Source organism: Bubalus kerabau, chromosome 1 (genome assembly GCF_029407905.1).
Source record: "Bubalus kerabau isolate K-KA32 ecotype Philippines breed swamp buffalo chromosome 1, PCC_UOA_SB_1v2, whole genome shotgun sequence".
NCBI lineage: Eukaryota > Metazoa > Chordata > Mammalia > Artiodactyla > Bovidae > Bubalus > Bubalus kerabau.
This window is the reverse complement of record NC_073624.1, coordinates 76,709,717-76,723,612: the sequence shown is the minus strand read 5'-3', so window position 1 is coordinate 76,723,612 and position 13,896 is coordinate 76,709,717.

The window sequence follows — 13,896 nt, the reverse complement described above, 5'->3', positions numbered from 1 at the left end:
TGTGTTTCTTCCAGCCCAGCATTTCTCATGATGTACTCTGCATATAAGTTAAATAAGCAGGGTGACAGAATACACCCTTGATGTACTCCTTTTCCTATTTGGAACCAGTCTGTTGTTCCATGTCCAGTTCTAACTGTTGCTTCCTGACCTGCATATAGGTTTCTCAAGAGGCAGGTCAGGTGCTCTGGTATTCCCATCTCTTTCGGAATTTTCCACAGTTTATTGTGATCCACACAGTCAAAGGTTTTGGCATAGTCAATAAAGCAGAAATAGATGTTTTTCTGGAACTCTCCTGCTTTTTCGATGATCCAGCAGATGTTGGCAATTTGATCTCTGGTTCCTCTGCCTTTTCTAAAACCAGCTTGAACATCTGGAAGTTCAAGGTTCACGTATTGCTGAAGCCTGGCTTGGAGAATTTTGAGCATTACTTCATAGTATGCATAGTATACCATAGAAATTATTCCTTATCAGTCTGTAGAGATATTTCTCGTTATTTTATATACCTTCATGGTACTCAACTGTAGGATATACCATAGTTTATACAACATGAATGTGCAAAAATAAATGTGGGAAGGAGAAACCAAAATAGTGAAATTGCTCTCCTATATGAGTAGATGGGAAAAGAATGAGGAGATGGGTGAGAATTGGAACATAATAAAAAATAGTATCTAATCACATTAACAAGGATATGAAAACTCTTCAAAATGGTATATAAACAGAAACACATAAACTTGACTCTTCCAAATTAGTAACAAAGTCAAACTGAATAGATAAAATGAATAACCAAGTGACTTTTGAATATATACATTGATTTTTTGTCTTTTATCAGATTGAAGATAAAAAGGATTAGAAACAGATATGAATTTCAATTAGGGTTTTTTGTTTGTTTTTTGCTTTAGTGGTATGGGCTAGCAACTTGAAAGTTTCTGTGTAAAATCAAGATTGAACAAATGAATAAATATAGTGAGAAAACTGGAGCCAGTTTTTTCACTTTAAGAGCTACAATATGGATAGCAGGATGATTGAACCATCTGGAGCTGACTGCAATTGGAGATATTAGCATAAACTCATGGACATTAAGATATAAATAAATATATCTCTCACCCCTTCAGTACCCCAGGTTGCCTGCAGAAAGAGCCTAGAAATAAAGACATCTCAATAGAAATAAGTACAACTATTCTGGTTACTAAATGCCATTGCCCACAAAGATGAAGTTGAACTCCTTGGAATAATATCTGATTCTAGGACTGTGACAACAGAAGTCCAAAACAAACCAGGAAAAACAGAACATCATTAAAAAAATTAATGGGGGCATATCAAAAGGATCCAGGACACATCTGGGTGGGAAGTGGGTAGCGTTTCTAGATTACAGCCTTCTTACTCTGTCTCAGGGAGAAACTGTTATGCTCTGTGGAACCTGTCTTCATTTTCTGAAAAATTCTTTTTCCCCTTAATACTTGCCATGGCCCATCTGAAGTGGAATTTGGGAATTATTCAAAAGATCTGTAGAGTTTTCATTGTTAATTATTTCACCCGTGGAAGTTTAGGGTTCCCAGGGGTTTAAGACTTGAATTCAGTTCAGTCACTCAGTCGTGTCCGACTCTGTGACGTGCCAGGTTTCCCTGTCCATCACCAATTCCTGGAGCTTGCTCAAACTCATGTCAATCTTGTTGGTGATACCATCCAACCATCTCATCCTCTGCCATCCCCTTCTCCTGCCTTCATTCTTTCCCAGCATCAGGGTCTTTCCCAGTGAGTCAGTTCTTCACATCAAGTGGCCAAAGCATTGGACCTTCAGCCTCATCATCAGTTCTTCCAATGAATATTCAGGACTGATTTACTTTAGGATTGACTGGTTTGATCTCCTTGCAGTCCAAAGGACTCTCAAGAGTCTTCTCCAACACCACAGTTCAAAAGCATCAATTCTTTGGTGATCAGCTTTCTTTATAGTCCAACTCTCACATCCATACATGACTACTGGAAAAACCATAAGCTTTGACTAGATGGACCTTTGTCGGCAAAGTAACGTCTCTGCTTTTTAATATGCTTTCTAGGTTGGTCATAGCTTTTGTTCCAAGGAGCAAACGTCTTTTAATTCCATGGCAACAGTCACCATCTGCAGCGATTTTGAAGCCCGAGAAAATAAAGTCTGTCACTGTTTATATTGTTTCCCCATCTATTTGCCATGATGTGATGGGACTGGATTCCATGATCTTCGTTTTTTGAATGTTGAGTTTTAAGCCACCTTTTTAACTCGCTTGTTTCACTTTCTTCAAGCGGCTCTTTAGTTCCTCTTTGCTTTCTCCCATAAGGGTGATGTCATCTGCATATCTGAGGTTATTTTTCCTAGCAATTTGATATTTTTCATGGCAATTTTTATTCTAGACTGTGCTTCATCCAGCCCGGCATTTTGCATGATGTACTCTGCAAATAAGTTAAATAAACAAGGTGACAATATACAACCTTGACATACTCCTTTCCCAATGTGGAACCAGTTCGTCGTTCCAAGTCCAGTTCTAACTGTTGCTTCTTGACCTGCATACAGATTTCTCAGGAGGCAGGTAGGGTGGTCTGGTATTCCCATCCCTTTAAGAATTTTCCACAGTTTGTTGTGATCCACACAGTCAAAGGCTTTAGCATAGTCAATGAAACAGAAGTAGATGTTTTTCTGGAATTCTCTTGCTTTTTCTATGATCCATTGGATGTTGGCAATTTGATTTCTGGTTCTTCCGTCTTTTCTATATCCAACTTGAACATCTGGAAGTTCTTGGTTCATGTACTATTGAAGCCTGGCTTGGAGAATTTTGAACATTACTTTGCTAGCATGTGAGATGAGTCTTTTCTATATCCAACTTGAACATCTGGAGGTTCTTGGTTCATGTACTGTTGAAGCCTGGCTTGGAGAATTTTGAACATTACTCTGCTAGCGTGTGAGATGAGCACAACCGTGCAGTAGTTTGAACATTCTTTGGCATTGCCTTTCTTTTGGGATTGGAATGAAAATGGAACTTTTACAGTCCTTTGACCACTGCTGAGCTTTCTAAATTTCCTGGCATATTGAGTGCAGCACTTTCACAGCATCATCTTTTAGGATTTGAAATAGCTCAACTGAAATTCCATCACCTCCACTAGCTTTGTCCCTAGTGATGCTTCCTAAGGCCCACTTGACCTCTACCCTCCAGGATGTCCAGCACCAGGTGAGGGATCACACCATCGTGGCTATCTGGGTCGTTAAGATCTTTTTTTGTATAGTGCTATGTATTCTTGCCACCTCTTCTTGATATCTTCTGCTTCTGTTAGGTCCATACTGTTTCTGTCCTTTATTGTGCCCATCTTTGCATGAAATATTTCCTTGATATCTCTAATTTTCTTGAAGAAATCTCTAGTCTTTCCCATTATACTTTTTCTATACATATTCCTCTATTACTTTGTATTGATCACTGAGGAAGGCTTTCTTATCTTTCATTGCTGTTCTTTGGAAATCTGCATTCAAATGGATATATCTTTCCTTTTCTCCTTTGCCTTTCGCTTCTCTTTTCATAGCTGTTTGTCAGGCCTCTTCAGACAACCATTTTGCCTTTTTGCATTTCTTTTTCTTCTAGATGGTTTTGATCACTGCCTCCTGTACAGTGTTTCAGACCTCTGTCCATAGTTCTTCAGGCACTCTGTCTATCAGATCTAATCCCTTGAATCTATTTTTCACTTCCACTGTATAATCCTAAGGGATTTGATTTAGGTCATACCTGAATGATCTAGTGGTTTTCTCTACTTCTTCAATTTAAGTCTGAATTTGGCAATAAGGAGTTCATGATCTGAATCACAGTCATCTCCTGCTCTTGTTTTTGCTGACTATATAGAGCTTTTCCATCTTCAACTGCAAAGCATATAATCAGTCTGATCAGTATTGACAGTCTGGTGATGTTCATTTGTAGAGTCATCTCTTGTGTTGTTGGAAGAGGGGTGTTTGCTATGACCAGTGAGTTCTCTTGGCAAAATTCTTGTTAGCTTTGCCCTGCTTCATTTTGTACTCCAAGGCCAAACTTTCCTGTTACTCCAGGTATCTCTTGACTTCCTATATTTGCATTCCAGTCCCCTATGATGAAAAGGACATCTTTTAGGGGTGTTAGTTCTAGAAGGTCTTGTAGGTCATCATAGAACCATTCAACTTCAGCTTCTTTGACTTTAGTGGTAGTGTCCTACCACTTGGATTACTTGGATTACTGTGATATTGAATGGTTTGCCTTGGAAACAAACAGAAATCATTCTGTAGTTTTTGAGATTGCTCCCAGGTTCTGCATTTCAGACTCTTCTGTTGACTGTGAAGTCTACTCCATTTCTTCTAAGGGATTCTTGCCCACAGTAGTAGATATAATGGTCACCTGAATTAAATTCACCCATTCCAGTCCATTTTAGTTCACTGATTACTAAATGTCAGCGTCATCTTATCATCTCCTGTTTGACCAGTTCCAATTTACCTTGATTCATGGACCTAACATTCCAGCTTCCTATGCAATATTGCTGTTTACAGCATCGGACTTTACTTCCATCACCAGTCACATCCACAGCTGGGTGTTTTTTTCTTTTGGGCTCTGCCTCTTCATTCTTTCTGGATTTATTTTTCCACTTTTCTCCAGTAGCATATTGGGCACCTACCAACCTGGGGAGTTCATCTTTCAGTGTCATATCTTTTTGCCTTTTCATACTATTCATGGGGTTCTCAAGGCAAGAATACTGAAGTGGTTTGCCATTCCCCTCTTCATTAGACCACGTTTTGTTAAAACTCTCCACCATGACCCGTCCGTTTTGGGTGGCCCTACATGGCTTGGCTCATAGTTTCATTGAGTTAGACAAAGCTGTGATTCATGTGATCAGTTTGGTTAGTTTTCTGTGATTGTGATTTTCATTCTGTCTGCCCTCTGATGGATAAGGATAAGAGGCTTATGGAAGCTTCCTGAAGACTTGAATAATGGTGGACTACTATAGTGGGTTTTTTGGGGGGTGGGCAGCAAAGAGCCCTCAGAAACATAGTAGAATTTTGATCTATTTGTTTCCATTCAGTCCCATGTATCAGGAATCACATCCCAAATTAATTCCTAAGGGTCATTTGACTTAAATATATGACTGTTTCCTCTCTCCAAGCCCCTGTTTTTCACTTTAATAGTATCTGCTTTGGACACATTCAAAGAATAGGCTTGGGTGGGACTTCAATAGCTTTATGCTAATTTTTGCTATGGGACTGAATCACTTTACCTTAGGATTCTTAACAGTCTTCTGTTTCTCAAAGGTTTTATTTTTCAGTTTTCTACTTCTTAGATTCTAGAGGAGTTAGCTTTTTCACCTTTTTGATTTCCAACTGTGATTTCAAATCAGCCTATTTTTGTGTAATGTTGTTTTTTGTTTGTTTTGCTGTATTTTGCTAAAAGCAAAAAGAAAAGGTGCCACACGTTAATAGTCTTTCCAACCACTTTTCCTAAAGACACAGGCTCAGTAAGCATTTAGTCTGTCTGAATTATGACAAGTGGCAATTGTACCAAATATTTTGCCCCTGTTATAGTATTGATTTCCACTTTTTCCAATCTGCAATATCTTTCCTCACTGCCTGCCCTTGACCTCCAAACCAGTGTAATTTGGTTTTTGTTGCAATGTACTCTGTGTTAAGGGGCAACTTTCTGCATTAACTAGGTAGGATAGCACCACCTGCTGCACCATGCAAACCCTATGCTGAGAGTTATACCTACCAAACCTCACGGTCTAATGAGTGCCCTGATTGGTGGGCAGTTTTCCTTCACACAGTGATTCACTCATTAGATTGCTCCCATCTTATGCCTCTAGAGCCTTGATGTCCTCTGTTCCAGCTGATGGATGGAAAGTGAGATCATGCAACCTGGAAGTTAACCCATATCACTTCAGCTCACATTCCACTGGTAAGCAGTAGTCACAGAATCTCTGTGTGAGTAACAGCTTCATACTCTGGAAAAGGAAGCACAGATTGTTTGTGGAGAACTGGCTTTCTCTACCACTGTTTGGAGTCAGCACTACACAACCCTTTGGTTAAATGTAGACAGTTGTGCAAAGCCGGACTTGCTTGTCTGCTCTCTCTCCCAACATTGGTCAAATTAACCTTTGTTTTCCATATAGTACAGTCAAATCCCTAATGTAAAAATACACATTTTATTGAGTGTAAGGCTTTGCTTCTGTTAAACTTCATCATGGTAGAAGCATCTTTAGTAAGGCGGCCATAGTTTAAAGAACACATTTTAAGTAAAACTTTGTGACAGAAGATAGAAATAATGCAATTGTTATTTCAAGGTGGTTGGTAGGATTCACTCTTTATTGTTCAAAATAATTTGTTCTCTCTGCTCTCAAGACTTCCATCGCTCTTAACGTTTCTCAGAGAAGCAGTGGAATAGTATGCAGGTATGTTATGGATTAAACCAGGTTCACCAAAAATATATGTTGAAGTCCTAACCCCCATTACCTCAGAATGTGACCTTAATTAGGAAATAGGGTCATTTCAGGCCAGGGAAAGGTAAAAATTTTAAATCAGATAAGAGTTTGAAATGTTAATATTACTCTGGAGAGAGAGAAGAGAGCATGTGTGTGTGTGTGTGTGTATGTGTGTGTGTGTGTGTGTGTTTGTGCATGCGTGTGTTAAAAATGAAAATCACGATTTATTATCTGAGAATGACCAAGATTTCATCCAGGGGTGGGGAAAACCAGGTTGAAAGAATATTTTAGACAACAAAGTTGCAATCTGCTTGTATCCCACTGAGTTAAGTTCTTTCAATAAACTGTTTATGAGTTAGGCATGTTTCTTTGACTCACTAGAAGTAGCTACCAGTGTGAGCTAATAAAGCAATATAAAGTTTTTTCTATTAATAAAAACTAATAAAATTTTAAACATGGCAATTAGTTTTCCAATTGTCTATGCATTGAAAGATGTAGTTGTATGAATAAATAAAGATTAATCCATCTCTGATATTAGGCTGCCCCCTTATTTTACTTACATAAAGAGAAGGAAACTCCCTCCTCCCTATAACTTAGATGCTCTGTTTTCTTTCTGGCTCCTTTGGGCTGAAAAATTTGGTTGAAACAAATTCTCTGCTGTCAGTTTCCCTTTAGTTTCTGGGCACAGTCACCTGTTTAACACATAGTCCATGCTCTTTTATTCCTTCCACAATGCTTCATCTCATGAAGAAGGCAGGGACAGCAAGGTCATGCCCAGATGTAGCCTTGTGGGGTTCATTCTCCCAGAATGGGAATTAGGACAGTAGGGAAAGCAGAAGAACAAATTGGAAGAGGTTCTGAGTGCTTATGCAAACAAACAAACAAACCACAAACACAGTTTTAAAAGGAGAGAGAATAGCTCTAGTTCATGAATGTAGAATAATAGAATGGAGAAGGTCAAAATGGAAGCCAGTAGTTTATGAGTCTTAGTATTGCCCTAAATATTTTTGTACCACACAAAAATCTTCAAATTAAGTGATAAGATGTCATTTTATCCACAAGGTATGAGATTAAAATCTAAATCTCTTTTGATTAATAATAATATATTTACTGAATATCCACTATCACAGCAGATGGTGACTGCAGCCATGAAATTAAAAGATGCTTACTCCTTGGAAGAAAAGCTATGACCCCCTAGACAGCATATTGAAAAAGAGATATTACTTTGCCGACAAAGGTCCATCTAGTCAAAGCTGTGGTTTTTCCAGGAGTCATATATGGAGGTGAGAGTTGGACCATAAAAAACAAAAACAAAAAAACAAAAAACAAAAACTGAATACCAAAGAATTGATGCTTTTGAACTGTGGTGTTGGAGAAGACTCTTGAGAATCCCTTGGACTGCAAGGAAATCAAACCAGTCAATCCTAAAGGAAATCAGTCCTGAATATTCATTGGAAGGACTGATGCTGAAGCTCCAATGCTTTGGCTTCCTGATGTGAAGAATGACTCATTGGAAAAGACCCTGATGCTGGGGAAGATTGAAAGCAGGAGGAGAGGGGAACAACAGAGGATGAGATGGTTGGGTGGCACCACTGACTTGATGGACATGAGTTTGAGCAAGCTCCAGGAGTTGGTGATGCAGAGGGAAGCCTGGCGTGCTGCAGTGCAGGGGGTTGCAAAGAGTTGGACATGACTGAGCGACTGAACTGATACTATGTGCCAAATATTGTTCAAGGTACTATGCTTATTCTTACTCATTTTATCTATAAAACAAATTCTGCTAGGGAAAGACTCTCCTTTTATCCATTTTATAGAAAAGAAACTGAGAAATTGAGAGGGCAAGGAAATTGTTCCAACTCACAGTGCACAGAGGTGATGGAGTCTTGATCTGGCTTCAGGCAGCCCGGGTTCCAAGCTGTGGGATGAATCACTGCTGCTTGTTGAGCCCCCACACAGTGGCAACCTTGGAGCCAGGCATCTCACCTTGATTTAAGCCTCATGACAATCTTCAAGATAGTACTCTCAAGGTACAAATGAAGGTGCAAAGGCTCAGAGGTTAAGAAACTTGCTAAAGTCTGTATTTATAAATTTATAATTGGATCTTCCAAACACTCTTACTTAACCTTGGGGTGACCTTGTAATTTATTGTCTAAAGTCAGTAAAGGACTATTGTTAACAATTACCCTGGCCCTGTAGACATAAACCAGAACTTGTGGGCACACTGCCATGTGTGATCACCCTCCACTTTTCTAAACCTGGCTAGCTGGTGATATTCTACCTCAGATCTCTAAAGAGTCCTTCATTGTGACAAAAAAGTATTTCCCTAGGTTTTGTGAACCCATACTGCTCTTTTCCCCTTTCCCTACATGTTTATTTCTCCTTTGAGGCCCTATTTGACCAACTTTCTCTTCTCTATTTCGAGTCTTTTTTTTCTTTTAAAGACCACAATCAGATCTTATAAATGTATTTTCTTCAAGTTTGAAATGATGGTTTATTGGAGCCCTGGAGAAAATAACAACCTTTCAACTAACAGAACAGAGCTGAATGAAATGGGAGGAAAGAACAGCGAGGACTAATAATTTAAAGAGAAATTTATAGGTCTGCTGCTCTCATGACTAAGAAATAATTTGCTGTCTGCAGCTTCAGGGGCAAAGAAATAGTGCTCAAAACCAGCTGTGCATGGGAATCTCCTCTGGCATTAATAACAATACGGATGCCCAAGTCCCGTCCCAGACGCACTGAATCCGAGCTTTAGAGGGGTGAACGCGTCAGTGTCACACCCGTGAATCTGATCCTCAGCGGGGGGAGCGGATCGTTAAATTCCCTGACCCCACTAGAAACACGGGAAGTGCATTTTCATACTCATCTTGCGCTGGTATAGTTACCAAGCAATTCATCCTGGGTTTCCGTCAACATATTTAGACAGAACTTCTTTTGGTGGCTTTTCTAATCCAAAATAGTCAGACTTCACCTTTCAGATCTGTTTAAAGCTTTTGCAGTTTTTCATGGTTCCTTTATCTTACTCTTTATCACCCCTTCATTCTCTGCATTCTCTAACACATATGTACACACATACATATATATACATGTATATGCATATGTATATACACATATAGATAATCCAGGTAAATACATTCACATATATATTGATATTTCAGATAAACACATATATATCCTTCCTTTTTCATGAAGGTCAAGCTGTGTTGACTGTTGTCAATATTAGGAAAGACTTCTTGTAGTTGTCTTTATCAAATGAATATCTGGTAAAAAAATTCTGAAGAAATCCCATACATTAATTTTTTTAATCATAGAACTATTTTGTTTTGCTTCCCACTGACTTTTTCCCAATATACCATTGTGAACATTTTAAAACATATAACAAAGTTGAAAGGATTTTAAAGTGAACACCCGTGTACCCACCACTTAGGTTTTACCATAAACATTGCACTCTACTTCCACTATCACATATCTCTATCTATTATTCCTCCCATGTACCTACTAATCTATCTTATTTTTGAAACATTTTGTAGTATATTCATACATTGATTTTAATAACTGTTATTGATGTTACTAATGTTGACAGTGACAAAATACTTCAACTTTGTATTGCCATTCAGTCAAGCATGTTTTTATTCAAAGTGACTCCATGGGAAAAGATAGCACAGGTCAGACTCTGTTCTGAGGAAATAAAACAATATTATCTTTTGCTGGTAAGGACATGTAAGGATTGGGATTAAGTATCCATGTATTATAATGTGTATTTTAACAGTTAATTATTTTTGTAACAACTTGAATATATCAGTTTTTTTTCAGCAAAATATTAATAAATGATTGCTACTTGTCCAGTATTATTTAGGATAAAGCACCGCTTTAAAGTAGGGCTGTTAAATATTAACACGTATCTGATTTTTGTCACTGTTTTCTTAAATATTAAAAATATAAGTAACAGTAGGTTTTCATAAAATAAAGACTTTCATATCAGTTTTATGTAGGACACATTACAATGCTTCTTTTCTCCTACAAATATCTCCCACACCTGCCTGAAATCCCACTGCCTTGTTTCATGGCTTTTGGGAAGATCCTCTAAAAATGTGGAGAATCCTCATGGTCATTCCCTACTTTCCTCAGTCCTCTGGGAAAGAGATGGAGACCAATAGATGCCACACACCCTCAATAGGCAGAGGTTAGAATCAGTCTTCCTGCCTGGTATTTTGGTGTCTCAGAAACCCTTCAGTTCACCCAGGTGCCCACAAAACACTTGGACCTCAGAATCAAGGCTGCTCCACACAACACCATCTCTGAATTCCACCTCCAAGGAGCAAGTAGCTCCTATGTTTCAGATAAAGTTCCTATGGGCCCAGAAACGTAAAGGGCTAAACACATACGTGATGAACCCTACTGTTGGAAAGGGAACTGGACCATGAAAAACAGGGCCAGCTCCTCTTGGGCTTCCCAGGTGGCTCAGTGGTAAAGAATCCACCTGCCAATGCAGGAGACGCAGTTTTGATCCCTGAGTTGAGAAGATCCCTTGGAGAATGAAATGGCAATCTACTCTAGTATCCTTGCCTGAGAAAGCCCATGTTCAGAGGAGCCTGGTAGGCTACATAGCCCATGGGGTCGCAAAGAGTCGGATATGACTTAGGGACTAACCAGTAAAACCATGTTGAGGGTTCCCTGGTCTGCATTTTCAGAAATCTGTTCTAGTTTTTAAAATCGAGTCCAGTCTTGTAACATTATTGCTGTTCTGTGTGTTTTCCCAAAGATTTAAGGCAGCAGCTTCTTGCTTGAGTTCCCACAGAACCCTTGGATGAGATTTGTCTAGGATTCAGACCTTCAACTCATGTAAAGTTGTCACACGCACCCTCACTTCTTCTAGTAACTTTGTTATGCTTTTGTTTTTAAAATTCATTTTACTAATGACTGTACTTGTTTTGCTTTTTTATTACTTTGGTAGATTGATTGGTTTTCTGACAGGATATGCCAGGGTAGCAAATCACCACTTTATTTTTAGAGCAACACTGAATGTTGCTCTAAATGAGATTAATGTTCACATCTCAAGACATCCATTTAGTGGGAAAAGCAAGTGGACATGATAAGGTGAATAAAGAAGGGACAGAGGGGACAGAGATTGAGATGTGTGAAAGGCATTTTATAATTTATGAAAATAATTTTTTTAAGTCTACATTTGGATGTATCTTGGACTTTGAAATTATCATAAATATGTTTATTCTATATTCTCAAATCTGAGTGGAAAAGATAGGAACAAAATATTGAGTCTTTCTTCTTCAGACTGCCAGAGGTTCTCATTACATCTTCTGAATCAACAGATGGACTTCTCTCTCTATTTCTTGTTATGTGTGTGTGTATGCTGTGTGCTAGGCTGTGTCTGGCTCTTTTGTGACCCCATGGACTATAGCCCACCAGACTCCTCTGTCCATGGGATTTTCCAGGCAAGAATACTGGAGTGGGTTGTCCATTCTTTACTCCAGGGGATCTTCCCAACCCAGAGATTGAACCCATGTCTCTTGCATCTCCTGTATTAGCAGGTGGACTTTTTACCACTGCACCACTTGGGAAGCCCCATTTCTTCTTATGAATGTGGCCAAATAATAAATACCCTCATAACTGACCTTGGCTCCTCTGCAACTTTAAAACAGCTCTTCAGTTTCAACCAGAGGTCTCTTCTCCTCTCTCCATCCTTATTGTTCTTCTCTTTCTCTTATCACTTCTATTTCAGGTCAAGCTGCTTGCATGGATTTGCTTTAGAATCTAGCATTAGAGTTGTCTGAAGAAACAGAACCAGTAAGATATATAGCTGTGTATATAGCTTTAGATATGGAAAGATTTGTTATGGAGAATTGGCTCATGCAGTTATGGAAGCTGAGAAGTCCTACAATGTGCTGTCTGCAAGCTGGAGGCCCAGAGAAGCCAGTGGTATAATTCCAGTCTGAGTCTGAATGCCTGAGAGCCAGGGGAGCGGATGGTATAATATAAACCCCAGTCCAAGGGCAGGAGAAGATCAAAGTCCCAGTTCAAACAGACAGACAGGAAGCAAAGGGGATAATTCCTTCTTTCGCTGCCTTTTTTTTCCTATTCAGGTCCTCAAGGAATGGTGCTCACTCACTTTGGAGAGGGCGATCTACTTTACTGTAGAGTGCCCTGATTCAAATGTTATTCTCATCAGAAACATTCTTACATACACACCCAATAATAATTTTTCATCTGGAAGCCTACTGGCCCTACTGGCCTACAGTAAGGTTGACACATAAAATTAACCACTGCATGTCATTAGAATGAGTTGAAAAGAACACTTGGAGTATGAGGGCTTTCATGGAGCAAAACGTGAAGATAGATGCACACGCTTCACTGCTAAAGTAGCCTTTGGTCCCGATCTCTGCCACTAGGTGTCGCTAAGTAATTTAAGTAAATACCCAATTTATGACTCCAACAAATGTCCCGACATTGAGCTGAATGAGGCAGAAATAAAAATTAAGGTGATGTGGTCTAAATAAAATCTTGTGTATTACTTACAACAGCTGTTTAAAAACAGCATAATGTGTCTCTGGACTATAAATTGGAAAAGTCATGAACGCGTCTTTCCTTTTTCCTCTACTGGTAAATTGGTCATCCTGCTGCCTGCATTTTCATGAGTATACCTAGATTTTATGTGGTCTAAACTTATTGCTGGGCTGTTAGCATCTGCTGGGGTGACTGTACTCTCCCTGATCCTTTATCGGCTCATACGCTCATATATTTTATTGTTAAACTTTTTAAAAGACTCTTTTTGAGGGTGCAGACCTGAACTACCTAAAAAGCAAGCTCAGTAAACGTAATTCCTAACCTTATGAACATCTCTGGGTGAATTCTTATTCACCCTTTAAAACCCCAATCAGATGTTTTCCAATCTATCAGACCTGATCCTCAGGCAGCTTTTCCTCTTTCTTCTCTCCCATAGCACAGCTCTGTATCTTCCACAAGGCGTTTTTCACCTTACCTGGCAATTAATTTTTCACGTATCCGTCTCCCCCAAAGACTGAGCTCCCTAAGGAGAGGGAACAGCTTACGGAAGCCACATCTCCACAAAACTCAATGCTGTGGCCACTGCTGCCACTTTGCTTCTGGCTCATCTGCTGATTTAGAGGCATAACAAGTGAGGGAGCAATTACCGGTGCCCTTCAGCACTTCACTAGAACCTTCTCTCATGTCATTTCAGCAGGAGGTAAACTGAGTGTGTGTATTCCATGTTTTATAATACTGTGTGCTTAGGAAGAGTAATTAAGGCCTCACTACATTGATGTGGAAAGAGGTTTTTGTTTTGTTTGAATGGTGTCTTTAAATATTTGTAAAAGGAGTTGCTTATTATTCATCCATTGCCAATCCATTTAAAAACAGTTACACAGTAGAGAAGAGGGGATTATATTAATAAGAGTTGCTAAATCAGTATTTAAC